The sequence below is a fragment of the Dipodomys spectabilis genome, unplaced genomic scaffold (genome assembly GCF_019054845.1).
Source record: "Dipodomys spectabilis isolate Male_0828 unplaced genomic scaffold, ASM1905484v1 ptg000095l, whole genome shotgun sequence".
NCBI classification, from domain to species: domain Eukaryota; kingdom Metazoa; phylum Chordata; class Mammalia; order Rodentia; family Heteromyidae; genus Dipodomys; species Dipodomys spectabilis.
The window spans coordinates 19,825,472-19,843,055 of NW_024870772.1; the positions used below are offsets into that span (position 1 = coordinate 19,825,472).

The 17,584-nt window shown below is 37.2% G+C and overlaps 1 protein-coding gene across 1 annotated transcript in view; it reads right to left on the bottom strand.

Annotated features, from left to right (window-relative positions):
* Nucleotides 1–17,584, bottom strand: part of Enox1 (ecto-NOX disulfide-thiol exchanger 1) — a 540,384-nt gene that overhangs the window by 255,619 nt on the left and 267,181 nt on the right. The window lies entirely within an intron of this gene.

Genomic DNA, 17,584 nt, shown 5'->3' on the forward strand with positions numbered 1-17,584 from the left:
TCGGTCTCCAGTATAAGAGTACACTTGAAATTTAAGATTTTTCTAAGTTCCTAACACTTATCTGTTTTGTTTTCTGCCTTGTCTTATTCATCTAATTTTGTCTTCTCAACACTATTGAAGATAGTACCTTCTCATTAAATTTCAAACAGCTGTTTCTATATAAAACAATGCAGATTATGGCTTCAATTTATTCAAAATGAAATTGCTGCTGTTCTTATCCTCTAAGAATCATGCTTGTCTTTTTTACTTTTTCATTCCAAATTGTAATGCTTATTTTCTCAAATTTTATTTGAAAAACTTATAATCCAAAATCATGGCCAATCTTCTTCTGCTAAGCTATTTGATGGTCTAATTGTCACTTAAAAAAAAATCATGATCAGGAAAAGATCAAAATGTGGAAGAAGACAGCATGTCTGTCAGTAGACATATTTCCTGTGTTCCTCCACAGATTTTTTTTGGCTGTCATCAAAATCTAGTGCCTCCATCCCAGATCCAAGATTCCTACATCCACTAAGGTTATCCTTTAAGGTCGTTGGAGAAAGAAAGAAAGGCAATTCATCACCATTCAACCAGCATGGCAAGATAAATTTAAAAGAATATAGAAAAAAAGGGAGTTGGAAGGCAGGGAAGGCTGCAGGCCTGGTGGTAATTTGAGGTGAATTCTGGTAGAACAACTGGAAGTAAAATGCATAGACAGAGTCCAATATTTATTAATACCCATACTGAGTAAGAACACAACCCATCAGCAGACTATCATTCTGACAGACGCTGATAAATACCAGAAATTCACTGTATAGAAAATAGCACTAATAATCTCATACTAAACATGTAAGCACTCTCCCTGAACACATTCTACTAACAAACATATGGGAGCTAAGACTGAAAAGTATTTCTCTGCCGAATCTACACATTCACACAGCCTAAGCAGCGTGGTGACAGGCAGCGAAGCAGCCATAAGTAATACAGTGTCAAAATTTCTGACAGAAACTCTATTTTATGAGAATTTATACTCAGTTACAAAAGTCTGCTGAAAACTAAACTTGGCACAAACCTGATCAAATACAACAAAAACAAAGATGAACTGGGGGTGGGGCGAAAGGCCAAGAGGAGTAGCCCTACAAACTTGACTTTCAGAATGACCAGAACATTGCAAAGGTAGTTCAGTGTTCACTACATTTTTTTTTGGGGGGGGGGGGCGGTCGTGGGGGCCTGAACTCTGGGCCTGGGCGCTGTCCCTCAGCTCTTCAGCTCAAGGCTAGCACTCTACCACTTGAGCCATAGCTCCACTTCCGGCTTTTTTCTTTTTGCTTATGTGGTGCTGGGGAATTGAACCCAGGGCCTCAGGCATGCAAGGCAAGCGCTCTACCACTGAGCCACCTTCCCAGCCCCATTCACTACATTTTTATATATGAAAATATTATAAAATATGGACACTGATGGGTCACACCTATAATCTTAATCTTTGTTTCTCAGGAGGCTGAGACCTAAGGATCATGTTTCAAAGCCAGTATAGGCAGCCAAATCTGAGAGATTCTTATCTCCAATACTTTTATATACCACATATATGGAAAGAGGCAAGATCATTTACAGTAAGTATAATAATTTCCAGTATCTTAAATGAACAAATTACTTAAAGGAGAAATGGCTGTGTCACCTCTAGAAGTACTTTCTTACTGTTGAATGCTTTTAATTGATTTTTAAAGCCATGGCAACAGGTTCAGCCCATATTCACATACAAAAATATAATCCATGAAGAGACAGGGAAGATGGCAGAGGAGAATCTGGAGGCTAAACAAGCTCTCTCATAGAAGGCAGTGTTAGTGTTCCAGTGAACAGTCCTAGGCTAGAGCATCACACCAAGTGTGCCAACACAGTAGAAAGAGTTTGGCCAGAGAGGGAAAATCCAGGACACTTGGTCAAGGAGACAGATCTGAGCACCTGTTGGTAGCTGCCGTCCCAACTGCCATATCAACAGAGAATCTGGGACAAAGGCGCCAGATGTGGTGTGTGAGTGAATTCTACTCACTACGGGCAAGAACCGACAAGGAGCAGCAATCTTCATCCTGTTGATTGCAGACCAGGGATGGCTCAGGAACCAAAAGTCTGGTGTGAGTGGAACCCTGACATCCTCACTCCTTCTCACAGAGCAGGGGCAGGAAGGTAGCTCCTCCCCCACACCAGAGAAGATCTCCGTCTTTGATACTGACAAAGCAGTTAGCTCCAACTCAGGCCTTGGAAGAAAACAATAGAAGCCATTCAGCAGGTTCTCAGGAACCTTACCTGACATGACAGGCTCAGCTCCACCCAGGGGAAAGTCACCCTTCCCCGGCAGAGGCAGTTAGGCCCTTGGAGGAGTGACTTCCTTCACTGGGTAAACAGAGCTAGAGGCTGCCTCTCCCCACTGCAGCCTAGACAAACAATTGAAACCCAGTAAATATAAACCCTGAGAATGGCTCCAGGCTGGCCTCTGTGAGTGTCTCAGGAGCTATCACCTCAGAGAAAAGTTACTGATTGCTGAAAGGCCTCAACCCTACCCAGAACCTAGCCTCATCACATCAACTCCAAGCTAGAAGAAACAGCCTTCTCCCTCTTTTGTGATACTCAAAGCAGATCTCCCTCCCACTGAACTAAACTGGAAGGAGTATCACAAAGTCCTAGGTAAGGCAGAGTTTCTCTCTGCCTGCTTAAACAAACTGACTTAAGAAACCAATCAAGCCACAAGAAAACCAAACACCACAAGCAGACCAGAGAATCCACCAAGAGACCGATTCTGGACACAAGGGAGATACAAGATCTCCCCCTTCCCCCCCAAAAAATCAAAGAACTCGGTTTTTTTACCTATTTTTTAAATTTTTTTAAAAACACTGTTTTCTAACTTTTTTTCCTTCCACAATTTTTATTTTAGGGGCATGTGTGTGCATGTGTGTGTGTGTGTGTGTGTGTGTGTGTGTGTGTGTGTGTGTTATTTTCTTTTTATAATCTCTTCTGACCTTTTGGTTCTTTTTGTTTTCTCTTTCATTCTTTTTTGCATGACTTCATTGCTATTCTGCTCATCCCCAGATATATACCAGTCACCGATTATTAGACTTTATCCCTCATTGTGTACATACTTAATTCAGAAATTTATTACTCAATTCACAACCTCTTAAGCTTAACTTATTTAATAGTAGCATTATTTCTCTATACCTATATAAATTTTAAGTATTGCAATTTTAAGATATTTTATTTTTTCATTTTTCCTTTTTATCTCCCTCCTCCTTTCATTCTATCTTTTTCTTCTCTTAATATCATTTCTATATACTTAAATAATTTTAAGTGTTTCATTTTTTTAAACTTAAATTTTTTTTTTCATTTTTTCTTTTTTTTAAAATCTCTCTCCTTTCATTCCGTCCTATCCATTTATCAGATTAAGACTCAGTTAAATTCACTCTTTCCTTTTACCTCTTCACATCCCTCTAATCCTATTTTTCCCCACGATTCTCCCTAAGCCTATTAATTTCTGATCTGCTGAATCACTCTTTGATGTTCTTAGCTCATTAATCCATAGTTGTTTGATATAGAATAGATTGTATCTGTTGAACTAGACTGCATCTTCAGTCCTGTACAACTACAGGACTCTGGTTGATAAAATAGTGTTCTGGCACAAAATTGGTTTATTTCATAACAAATGGGCAAAAAAACACAGAGAAACACAAGAAAAATTGCAAATTAGGGTATCTCAACTCCCACTCATGATTATCAGGCAACAGAACAGTTAATGAATAATCCAGAGGAGAGTTCCCAAAAAGCTCTACAAACACTACTGGTAAACATGGTGAATGAAAAGATTGAAAACCTGCAAAGGACTCAGTGTGAACATGATAGGGAGCAGGAGGAGGCAAACCAAAGATTAATAGAGGAACTTCATGATGATGATGAGGCTAACCAAACCTAATACAGGAATCTCGTGAGCTTGAGGAAGCTAATCAAAGATTAATATAGGAAGTGCATGAGCAGGCTGAAAACAAAGAGAAATACAGGAATTGCGTGAGCAGGCTGAGAACAGTCAAAGAGAAATATAGGAATTGTGTTAGTGTGAGGAAGCTAATCAAAGAGTAATACAGGAATTGCATGAGCAGGATGAGAATAGACAAAGATCAATAGAGGCATTCATGGAATCCATAAACAGACATCTGAAGGAATCCAGGGAGACCACAAAGGGAATGCTGAATGGAGCCCATCAGAAGGAAAGGGAGTCCAAGAAAACCATAAGCAATCAACTAAGTGATCTGAGAATAAACACTGAAGACCAAATTAAGGAAGTAAAGAAGTTCATACAAGATCTAAAACAAATCTCCAACAAAGAATTTGAAGCCATCAAAGCTGACCAATTAGAAGGAAAAGAAATAAAAAACAAAGTAGAAAGTCTTGACAGTAGGTTAGATCATGCAGAAGATCGAATCTCTGGGATTGAAGACACCCTAGATGTTATAGAGAAAAAATATACAACTATCCAAGACAAATCCAAGAAATATGATAGATCTATTCAACATTTGGAGGACATCATCAGAAGGCCTAATCTGAAGACAATGGATGTAGAGAAGCACCTAGAGACAGAAGTTAATAGTCTGGGAAATTTATCTAACAGGATCCTAGCAGAGAATTTCCCAAACATGCAAAAAGATATGTCTATTCAGATACAAGAAGCTTTTAAATAGACCAGACCAGACCAGAACAGGACATCCCACCATCACACTATAATCCGCACAAGATCAATTCAGACCAAGGAAAGGATCCTTAAAGCTTTCAAGGAGAAAAGATCAATCACCTATAAAGGGAAACTAATTAGAATAACCTCAGATTTCTCAGCAGAGACAATTAAAGCAAGAAGAGCTTGGGATGATGTATGCCACTCCCTAAAGACAACTATCAACAAAGAATACTATACCCAGCTAAACTCTCCTTCATAACTGAAGGTCAAATAAAAAATTTCCATAGCAAAGAAAAACTGAAACAATATATTTCCACCAAACCAACCCTACAAAAGATACTTAAAGATGTCCTATATGTAGAAAACCAACAAGACCACAATAAACTGAGAATCCAAGAAACATAGGAAGAACCCACTTGTCCCAGCCACCAAACACCTCTCAGTCCTAACTCTCAATATTAAGCGACATACATTGTCTAGTTGGATTAAAAAGCAAGATCCTTCTATCTGCTGCCTTCAGGAGTCACACCTTCCCATAAAAACAAATACCTTTTGAAAGTGAAAGGCTGGAATAAAATCTACCAAGTAAACGGCCCCCATAAACAGGCAGGAGTTGCAATCCTAATATCAGATAAAATAGACTTCAAATTAAAATTAGTGAGAAGAGATAAAGAAGGTCGCTACATACTAATTAAGGGATCTCTCCTTCAGGAGGATATTACAGTTCTAAATATCTATTCTCCAAACAACAGAGCATCCAAATTTATCCAAGAAACACTACTTTCCCTCAAATCTCACATAGATCCAAAGACATTAATTGTTGGGGACTTTAACCCAGCACTCTCCCCACTAGATAGATCAACTCGGGAAAAACTCAACAGAGAAACCGCAGATCTAAACAACTGCACAGATCAACTAGCTTTAACAGACATCTACAGAATATTTCACCCAGCAGCATCAGAATAGACATTTTTCTCAGCAGCACATGGAACATTTTCCAAAATAGACCACATTTCAGGTCACAGAGCAAACTTGTTCAAATTCAGAAACATTAAAGTTATGCCCTGCATTCTCTCAGACCACAAGGGAATAAAATTAGAACTCAACACCAAAAGCCACCAAAGAAAGTCCTGTAACACATGGAAGCTGAACAACACACTATTGAATCACATGTGGGTCATAGAAGAGATTAGAAAGGAAATTCAAATGTTCATGATATTCAAAAAAATGAACCCAAAAATTACCAGCTCCTCTGGGACACAACAAAGGCAGTACTCAGGGGCAAGTTTATAGCTCTTAGTTCCTACATCAACAATTGGAGAAAAATGAAACCAACAATTTAATGAGACATCTGAACCTCCTTGAAAAAGAGCAGCAAGCTAACCCCAATCCAATAGATGGAAAGAAATAATTAAAATTAAATCAGAATTAAACAAATTAGAATCCAAATAAAAACATAGAATCAACAAAGAGTTGGTTCTTAAAAAATTAACAAAATTGACAGACCCTTAACAAATCTTATCAGAAAAAGAAGAGAACACACCCAAATAAATATACTCAGATATGAGAATGGAAACCACCACAGAATCAACCAAGATTTAGAACATTTTAAGGGAATATTTCTCAAACCTTTATGCTAATAAGTTTGACAATCTGGAATAAATGGACAATTTTCTAGCAAATATCAACATGCCAAAATTAAACCAAGATGAGTTAAACCAACTTAACAGGGCCATATCAAGCATTGAAATAGAAACAGCAATAAGAGACCTCCCATCTAAGAAAAGCCCAGGAACAGATGGATTTACAGCAGAATTCCACAAAGCCTTCAAAGCAGAACTTACATCAATACTCTTTCAACTCTTCAATGAAATTGAAAGAGAAAGTTCACACCTGAACTCTTTCTATGAAGCCATCATAACCCCCATCCCAAAACCAGGCAGGGACTCATTAAATAAAGAGAACAGAGAACTATAGACCCATTTCTTTGATGAACATCGATGCAAAACTTCATAACAATATTTTGCTTAATTGACTTCAACAATTCATCCAAAAAATCATACATCATGATCAAACAAGATTCATTTCAGGGATGCAAAGCTGGTTCAATGTACACAAATCAATAAGAACCACATGGTTATCTCAACAGATGCAGAAAAAGCATTTGACAAGATCCAACACCCCTTTATGATGAAGGTTCTGGAAAAATTAGGAATCCATAGACCATTCCTCAATACAATAAAGGCTGTATATGACAAACCTACAGCCAGCATTATACTTAATGGTGAAAAACGAAAGCCATTTCCTCTAAACTCAGGAACTAGACAAGGATGTTGACTCCTTCCACTTTTCTTCAATTTAGTATTAGAATGCCTAGCTACAGCAATAAGATAAGATGCAAACATAAATATGAAGTAAAACTCTCCTTCTTTGCAAATTACATGATCTTGTATTTAAAGAATCCCATGGACTCCACTCCTAAATTACTGTAGCTGATTCAAAACTTTGGCAAAGTAACAGGATATAAAATTAACCCTCAAAAATCAATGGCTTTTCTGTATGCCAATAATGCGAAGAGCACAGCTGCAATCAGGAAAGCAACTCCATTTGTAATAGCCCCACAAAAAATAAAATACCTAGAAATTAACTTAACCAAAGAAGTGAAGGAACTCTGTGATGAAAACTTTAAAATTTGGAAAAGGAAATCAAAGCAGAACTTAAGAGTGGTAAACCCTCCCTTGTTCCTGGATTGGAAGGATCAACATCGTGAAAATGACAACACTTCCCAAGGCTATCTAAAAATTCAATAAGATACCTATCAATATTCCAACCTCATTCTTCAATGGAATAGACGAGGCAATCCAAAATTTTATATGGAACATTAAAAGACCACAAATAGCAAAAACAATCCTTAACAGAAAGACAGTGTTGGAGGAATATCAATATCAAATTTCAAACTCTAATACAAAGCCATAGTAATCAAAACAGCTTGGTACTGGCACAAGAAGAGACCTCAGGATTGAAAACACAGAAATGAACCTACAGACCTATAGCCATGTAATAATCAATAAGGGAGCTAAAAAAAATACAATGGAAGAAAGACAGCCTGTTCTGTAAATGGTGCTAGCAAAATTGGTTAATCACCTGTAGAAAACTAAATCTCGATCCTTATATATCATACTGCAACAGAATCAACTCAAAATGTATCAAAGACCTCAGAGTCAAAGCAGACACTCTGAGAACATTACAGGAAGGAATAGGAGAAACCTTAGGTCTCCTTGGCACAGGCCAAAATTTTCTTAATAGACACACAGAAACACAACAAATCAAAGAAAGGTTGGACAAATGAGATTTCATGAAGCTGCAGAGCTTCTGCATGGCAAAGGACATAGCTAGCAAGATCAACAGAAAACACAACAGATGCTGGAGGGGATGTGGCCAAAAGGGAACCCTACTGCATTGTTGGTGGGAATGTACACTTGTTCAACCACTTTAGAAAGCAGTATGGAGGTTCCTCAAAAGACTCCACATAGAGCTCCCTTATGACCCAGCAATCCCACTTTTGGGCATTTACCCAAACAATCACAAACAGGGCTAGGCTATGCTGAAGCCAGCACAACTATGTTTACTGCAGCATTATTCATCATAGCTAAGATATGGAACCAACCCAGATGCCCCTCAGTACCTGAATGGATCAAGAAAATGTGGTATGTTTATGTACGTATATATACACACAATGGAATTCTATGCCTCCATCAGAAAGAATGACATTGCCCCATTTGTTAGGAAATGTAAAGACTTGGAAAAAATTATATTAAGTGAAGTAAGCCAGGCCCAAAGAAACATAGGTCCCATGATTTCCCTTATTTGCAATAACTAGTATATGTCTGAGTCAAGCAGAAAAGGTCAGATAAGTTGATGTTAGGGAAATGATCCCTAAGATATGTATTCAAATGTTTTTTTTTCATGTGTTTGTTTCTAACACATTTATAAGATTATTTCTTTGTTGCTTTGTATGTCCCTCCCCCACAGTATAACCCCCCTGCTTTCGCTGTATTTGATGTCGGTATAATTTGTGGAGGGGAAGGGGAAAAACAAATCGTTTAAATAGGGATACAGGTGGACCCATTGCAACAACGAGATGCACAAGTCGTTATGTTGAAAATGAAGTTTATACAGGTGGACCCGCTGCAACAATGAGAAGTACAAGTTGTCATGTCGAAAACGAACTTTACAACTTTGGTGGGGGGGACGGGGAGGATTGGGGGGGCAGGGGAAGGATGGGAAGGGATGGGAAGGGGAAACAAAGGAGGAGGCTACAATGTTTGATAAGAAATGTACTCATTATCTTGCCCATGTAATTGTAACCCCTCTGTACAGTATTTTCACAATAAAAAAAAAACAAACTTTACAACTTTGGGGGGGGGGGTTGCGGAGAGGATTGGGGGGAGGGAGAATGGGAAGAGATGGGAAGGGGAAACAAAGGAGGAGGCTACAATGCTTGATAAGAAATGTACTCATTATCTTGCCCATATATTTGTAAACCCCTCTGTACAGTATTTTCACAATTAAAAAAAGAAAAGAAAATGTGGTACACACACACACACACACACACACACACACACACAATGGAATTCTATGCCTCCATCAGAAAGAATGGCATTGCCCCATTTGTTAAGAAATGGAAAGACTTGGAAAAAATAATATTAAGTGAAGTGAGCCAAGCCCAAAGAAACGTAAGTCCCATGGTTTCCCTTATTTTCAATAACTAGTATATGTCTGGGACAAGCAGAAAAGGTCAGATAAGATGATGTTAAGTGAAATGAACCCAAGATAGGGACACAAGTGTTTTTGCTATTGTTTCTAACGTATTTATTAAGGTACCATGTGATTTTTTGTTGTTGTTGCTTTGTATGTCCCTCCCCTATGGTATAACCCCTGTTTTCACTGTGTTTGATGATGGTATAATTTTGGAGGAGAAGAGAAAAAACAAAATGTTTAAATAGAGATACTGGTTGACCCAATCCAACAATGAGATGTACAAGACACTATATTGAAAAAGGAACATTACAATTTAGGCGGGGGGGGGGGGGGGTATGTTGGGGGAAGTGTAGTTGAGGAGGTGGGAGGGAAGGGATGGTAGGGGGAAAACAGAGGAGGAGGCAACAAAGCTTGATAAGAAATGTCCTCATTACTTTGCTCATGTAACTGGAACCCCTCTGTACAGTATTTTCACAATAAAATATATTAAAAATATAATCCATGAAAATAAAACTTTAATCTTTTAGAGGGAAAAATAACAGAATTTTAGAAAAACCTGAACTTTAAGATATACAGCTCTTCAGAGTTCTAAATAAACTTGGAACCTAAACATGCTCTAATTTTACTCTCCTGGCAATGATGGATCAGTTAACCCTGACCTTCTTGATAGACCTCAGTTTTTTATCACAGAGGTATAAATGATGAGGTTCAATGCCCCAGTAGGTAAAAAATAGGACTTTTAAAATACTCTAAGCCAAATGAGTATACAGTAAAATTCATTACTGAAATGAAATTTATTATTAAAAAAGATTTATTTCATACTATGCAAAATGCTTCATAAAACAACTCTAAAACCTACTGAAAACATAAATACCTAGAGTCAAGTATTCTTGACAGCTCCTATTTTGTAAAGGTGTAGGACATCAGACAAACATTTACAAAAGATATGTCTGACATCTTTAATAAGGTACCAAACTTTCTGGAAATCATGCAAATTTTTCTAGCTTCCTTTTGAAACAAACAGAAGGATTTTTTTTTAATCTAATGGAAGAGAAAATGCCACTAAAATGAGCTGACCTCCAAGATAACAGAGCTCAGGAAAATGTGGAAATATACTTCAAAAGGCATCTCTGTGGACAACACCTGAGCATCAGAAGAGCAAGACTAAAAATAATCCTTGTCTCTTTTTCACTTTCTCCTTTTTGTCTTTGCAGTTTCCTTTGTCATTCTCTACTCTTTAGATAAAGTTATACTTGATTGAGATTGAGTAAAGCCATATTGGAATCTGTTCATTAGAAAAAAATGATGGAAAGCGATAGAGACACATCTGAAAGTAACGATGAAACAAACAAAACACAAACTGTGGGCCAGAAGGAAATAGAAAAACTTTTCAGGGAAATATATTTCCCAAGTGCCTGTCCTCTGGTAGATAGGATCCAGCAGTATTCTGTTGTAAACTCCTATCTATCTCCAACGTAATGAAGAGAGAAGTACAAATAGGTAATCAAAACAGAAGACTGACAAATTTTGTTTTGAGAAGGTTGATATAAAGTTATTCGTGTGTGGAAAATCAAGAGCTGTCTTCTGTCCACTGTGAGTGAAGCAGATGATCCACACCATGGTGGAGAACATTATTCAAAGAATAATGTTGAGAGAAAAACAAGCTAGAAAGTTCAGTATTCAGTATGATACCGTCTACGAACTTTGGCAGTGGAAGTGTGGCTCAAGTGGTAGAGTACCAACTTTCATCATAAAAGCCAAGTGAGAGTGTGTGGTACTGAGTTCAAAACCCAGTAGGCACACAAAGACAAAAAAGAAAAACCATCTATATAAGTTTCAAAATAATTTTGTATATTAAATATGGGTACATATGAAATAAATATATAATATTTTATTATAGTGATATTACCTCTGTGAGTAGTATCTCTTTAAAAGTGTGATTTCATTTTTAACCTTTAAATATTAGAGATTTGAGACAAATACAGTAATACTAAGTTATTAAAATATGGGGATGGGTACCACATACTTCATTCTTTTCTGTAGGTTTTTTTTTTAATTTAAATTTTAATTTTTTGTGAACATACTATAAAGAGGGGTTACAATTACATGGGCAAGATAATGAGTACATTTCTTATCTAACATTGCAGCCTCCTCCTTTGTTTACCCTTCACATCCCTTCCCAGCCTCCCCCACCCAATACTCCACCCCCCCCCCCCCCCCCCCCCGCACCAAAGTTGTAAAGTTCGTTTTCGACATGACAACTTGTACTTCTCATTGTTGCAACAGGTCCACCTGTATCCTTAAACAACTTGTCTTTCCCCATCTCCTCCACAAATTATACCGACATCAAATATAGTGAAATCAGGGGATATACTGTGGGGGAGGGACATACAAAGCAACAAAGAAATAATCTTATAAATGTTAGAAACAAATGCATGAAAGAAAAAAACATTAAAATACATATCTAAGAGTTCATTTTCCTAACATCACATTATCTGACCTTTTCTGCTTGACTCATACATATACTAGATATTGCAAATAAGGGAAACCATGGGACCTATGTTTCTTTGGGCCTAGCTTACTTCACTTAATATAATTTTTTCCAAGTCTTTCCATTTCCTAACAAATGGGGCAATGTCATTCTTTCTGTGGAGGCATAGAATTCCATTGTGTATATATACCACATTTTCTTGATCCATTCATCTACTGAGGGGCATCTGGGTTGGTTCCATATCTTAGCTATGGTAAATAATGGTGCAAGAAACATAGTTGTGCTGGTAGCTTTAGTGTGGTCTTGTTTGTAGACATTTGGGTAAATGCCCAAGAGTGGGATTGCTGGGTCATAGGGGAGCTCTATGTGAAGTCTTTTGAGGAACCTCCATACTGCTTTCCAAAGTGGTTGAACAAGTTTACACTCCCACTAACAATGAAGTAATTTAGTTCCCTTCTGTCTACATCCCCTCCAGCATCTGTTGTTAGAGTTCTTGATTTTTGCCATTCTAACTGGAGTGAGGTGATATCTCAATGTTGTTTTGATTTGCATTTCTTTTATGGCTAGGGAGGTTGAGCATTTCTTCATGTGTCTATTGGCCATCCTTCTTTCTTCTTCAGAGAAGTTTCTCTTTAAGTCTTTAGCCCACTTAGATATTGGGCAGTTGTTTCAAGCTACCTTATAGTAAAAATGAATACATTAAAAAATTTTATTGTATAAAAGAAAAATGCTGTATAGATTCACTTAGAAGAAGCCATTCCTGTAAGTGGAATTCCCTTTTATTTCAGAGGCAAGAATATACAGGACTGAATATTCCCCATCTTCAGAAAAATGAACACTGGACAAAAACTGTCCTTGATCTGAGAAGTCAGTGACATTTTTGGCAAATGGATGGTCATTTCCCAATGGAAGTGAAGTACCTCAAACTAATTATATTACATTTTCTCTCCCAAAGAGTGTTTCATCTTACACATGATTCTTGTGGATTATTCTTTTCCTTCTTTATGGGAGTGTCAATGTAAAGTTTAAGGGGCATACCTTAATGGATAACACATTTCATTACTTGTACAGATGTATCATTAGTACTTAGATTTTGGAATTACAACTTGCACACTTAAAAGTGTTTATTAGTTCTGCAAGAAGACCTCAATGAATTTTTTAAGTCCCTCACAAAGACTTCCTTCCCTTAAAAAATTACCCATAAATATTTTCCAATATAATTCCCAAGGAACTTGTTCATGTGGTGTTGGGGTGGGGGGAGCTCTAGCCAGAAAGGAACCTACAAACAATTTAACTTTAAGTCATAAGTAATTCCTAGAATTAAAAGTGATGAAACAGAGAGTATTTTTTAATTATAGTAGAAAATACTTAGTGTGGCAAAAGTCCTTTGAAATATATTCTTAAATATGGGGGAGAGGTGGATTTATCACGGACACAAGTGGTATTACACAGCACATATTTTTCTGAAAAATCAGACTGTACATATGGATTAGATATACACCCCTAATAAGAGGGCATATTGATCTATGATTTTCAATATTACATCCTTGTATTTTTTATTATATGCTATTTTTCAACAAGTGGAGAAACATATTCTCATAAAGTGAGTATTTATTCTTCCATGTTTATAGAGTTAGTAGTGCATTTCAGGAAATGAGAAACTCTGAGAGTTAAATATAACTTGGTGTCCTTCCTATGCACAAAAGATGACAGGCAGAAAAAGGAAAAAAAAATACAACCTTTTAAAGCTTGATGCAGGAATTCAGTCACAAAGCCTTATTAATTTAATAACATGATAATGGAAATGTTCTGATGTTTTCTGATGTTTTTCTCTCTCCACATCCATAACCTTGTATAGATAGATGATAGCTTCATTTTACTAGAAAACAGACTATGCTCCTTCAGTTTTGCTGAAGGACTGTGCTGATAATGTACATTCTATGGTGGCCAAAGCTGACACTAGATTTAATCACATGCATCCCTACCCAGCACTGACTACCCTAAGTCAGCAGTCTTTCTCACTCAGTCATTAGGTAATCTTTGAACCAGGGAATGCAATCACTCCTTACAGGAACCCCAAGAAAAGAACAGTAAATGGAAGTTTGTTTTCCTTGGAGAAGCTTTCCCATAGTATGGAAAAGACTCGGGATATCAGATCCTTCATAAAGCTTTGAGTGCAGAAAATTCCTGAATGTCAAGTATTTCTTTATCCTCGCTTAAAAAAAAATGTATGACTTTACTTGAGCCCTTGAAAGCGGCAGCCAGGTATCAAGTCTGCATACAAAGGGAAGAGAGGCCAGAAACAAACAAAAGAAGAAGACTGAGATGTGGATGGTGGACAGTAGGTGGACAGTTGACAGGGGAGATTCAGATGGAATCCCATGTCCCTGTCCCCATGAACTGATCCTTGGATTTCTCAGGAAGCCTATGGCCCAGAGAAAAGAGCAGAAATTAAGGTACATGGTGAAAATCAAGTGAAAAAATATGTCTTCATACCCTGACCTTTTCTTAGTTTTCCTTCAGATTACAGATTTTTCTACACCATCTGTTATTGGAAACCAACCTGCCTCCTTGCAATCATCTCCATCCTATACCTCTCATTGCCATTTCCTGAGCTTAGCTGTTCTAATCTTTTTTCTTTATCTATGTTCTTGTATCAGTCCAGGAAGACGTTTTTTAAACACCAAACTAGAATGTTCAGTTCTCTAAAAGGCCATTCATATATGCAGGTTAGTATGATTCTGGAACACTAAAAAAAATGGGTGTAAGCCTAGAAGAGAAATATGATGAAGTAAAAGACCTTATACATAGAGTTAGAGAGGTGTGTCTAGGCCCAGCTCTGCCCAACACACCACTGTACCAATTTCAGTGCTGTCAACCAGGAGCCAGGTCTTTGTAGTATGAAAGACCTCCTTTGCAGTGCAGAAGGAAGATGTCACCATGACTGATGAACGAAATTAGTGCTTTACATTTATGAGAACCAAGGGTAGTAAAGATTCCAAAACAAAACAAAAAACATACAGAAAGGTGTGATGCCATGCTCTTTTATTATCCAGAATGGGCCAACTAAAAATGTCAAAATGTCTCAACTGAGAAGCATCAACAGAAATTTTTAAAGCCCCTTTAACTCATCTTGAAGTAAGATCTGAAGAACTAAAGAGGCAGAAAAGGAGAAAAATAGTTAAAATTATGATTTTTATAGACTGTTATGTATATTTCTACCATAGGGAAAAGGGAGATTAAAAATTAAGTTTAAGAGGATTCAGAGGGACTCTGATAAAAATTGCTTGTCTAAGGAAAAAGAAATAAGGTAACAAATATAATTATTATGTGATCTAGTAATTTTAGGAATATATATCTAAAATTTGAAGAAAAAAGGATCTTATATAGATATTTATATATCATGTTTGTTACAGCATTATTCACAATAGTCAAGATTCATATCCACAAACTAAATGTTCATCAACAGGTGAATAAAAGAAAGAACATTATGCAGACATACAAAAGATGAAAGTCTTGCTATATGTTCACATGAGTAAACTGAGATCATTATGCTAAACGAAATAAGCCAGTAACAGGAGGACAAATATGATACATACAGAATCTCAAATAGTCAAACTCAGGGAAAAATAAAGTACAATGATAGTTACCCACAGGTGAAGGGAGAAATACAGATATCTGCTATTCAGCCAATATAGATTTTCAATCAAGCAAAATAAAAAAGTATGACAATGAAGTCCTCAAAAGACACATTTACAATGTTTATACCTACATGCTTCACCACACTCTTAAACATTTTTGTTAAGCTAAGAGATGGTGACTTACACATGTAATCCTAGTTGTTCAGGAGGCTGAGATCTAAGTATTGCAGTTCAAAGACAGCCCAGCTAGGAAAATCTGAGGTACTCCAAAAAGCCAGAAGTGGAGCTGTGGTTTAAGTGGTAGAGCTAGCCTTTAGCAACAAAAGCTCAGGGACAGCATCCAGGCCCTGAATTCAAGCCCCAGAACCCAAAAGACATGTGTGCATACACACATACAAATTGATATGGGATACATTTCAAATTTTGTAGGGTTTTGTTTTAACTGTAATGTAAAAGAAAGGGAAAGTATATTGTTTGGTATAAACGTTTAAAAGCAACAGAAATAGGGACAATAGGGGAACAAATGCAGCAGTGATACTCATTAGACACTATGTTGAAAATAAATTATACAATTTACGTGTGGGGATAGGAGGGAAAGATTGGGGGAGAGTGAGGGAAGGGGTGGCATTGTCCAAAAAGAAATGTACACCTTATCTCACTTATATAACTGTAACCCTTCTGTATATCACCTTTATAATAATAACTTTAAAAAGTAAAAAACAAAAGAAAAGCAAACAGACTCATCGGATATGGCTGAACATACCTGTAATCCTAGCATTTAGGAATCTGAGATAGGAGACTGTCAAGTTTGAAGCCAGCCTGTGCTATTCAGAGAAACCCTGTCTCAATTCTGCCTCCTGCTTCCCCGCCAAATAAAAAACAAATAGAACTGTACTGGTTTCAGGCAGTTCAAGCCAAGCACTTAGGTAACTTCTCAAGTTCTTCCCAGCACTTCCGTTTCCATGGATACAGTTATTAGTGTCCAATAGACTGTATGTTGACAGACTTGGGGATGGAAGATGGAGGGGAAATTTCCCATGTACCCCATCCCTCAATAAACAGCCGCTGCCTCACCCTCCAATGTGAGCTAACTATGAGGAGCAGCAACGAACGGTACAATGAGAAACCTGGAATTTAGCCCAGTACTGCAGTAAAAGCTGCTTTGATTTCTCAGTAGAAATAAAAGAAATTTAAAAAAAAAGGGAAACACAGTAAAGGACCATAAAGGGAAAGAAACATTTGTCACCTTAGACAGAATAAAAGTCCAACCAAATGAAATAAATGCTTTGGGGAAAAGACATGCCGTGCTGGAAAGTATCCTGTTCCTTCGCACTGGCTCTTCATTTAATTTCTGTCCGCTCAGTATCTTGGACCTTCCCTCATAGCCTCCTTATTTTTTCTGGCCATGAAAGATGCATGAAGTGAATCTAGCCTATAGTTAGGTCTTTGTCAGAAAGAATCTTCAAAATAAAAATGTGTTACCTGGTATTCATCTCAAAGGCAAATACATTTCCAAATGGCAGCCTGTTCTACTACCAAGCTGTTTTCTTTGAGTAAGCCACAAAGTGGTTTGTTTTTAACACTGCTAACACATGTACACACACTTGTAAACAAGCTATATTCTGTATATTCTGTCATTTATTGAATATACAGTGAGCAACCTCCTGGTAGAACGAAATGAAAATACTCTGTCCATTGAAATTTTGTAACTTTTTAAATGTTATAATGATGATACTTGTTGATAGTCACAAATGCAGTTTTGAGTTTTCATGTTTGCAAACATATTTTATAAGCCAGGTGTCCTGTTCACACCTATAATTCTAACTATTCAGGTGGTGGAGGCAGGAGGATCGTGAGTTTAAGGGTAGACTGGGTAAAGTTAGGGAGACATCATTTCAAAGCCCAAACACAAAACACAAGGGTATGTAGCATGGACCAAGTGGTAAATACTTGCCTAGCATATTTGAACCCTAGCCCAGGGTTCAAACTTCAGTGCTTAAA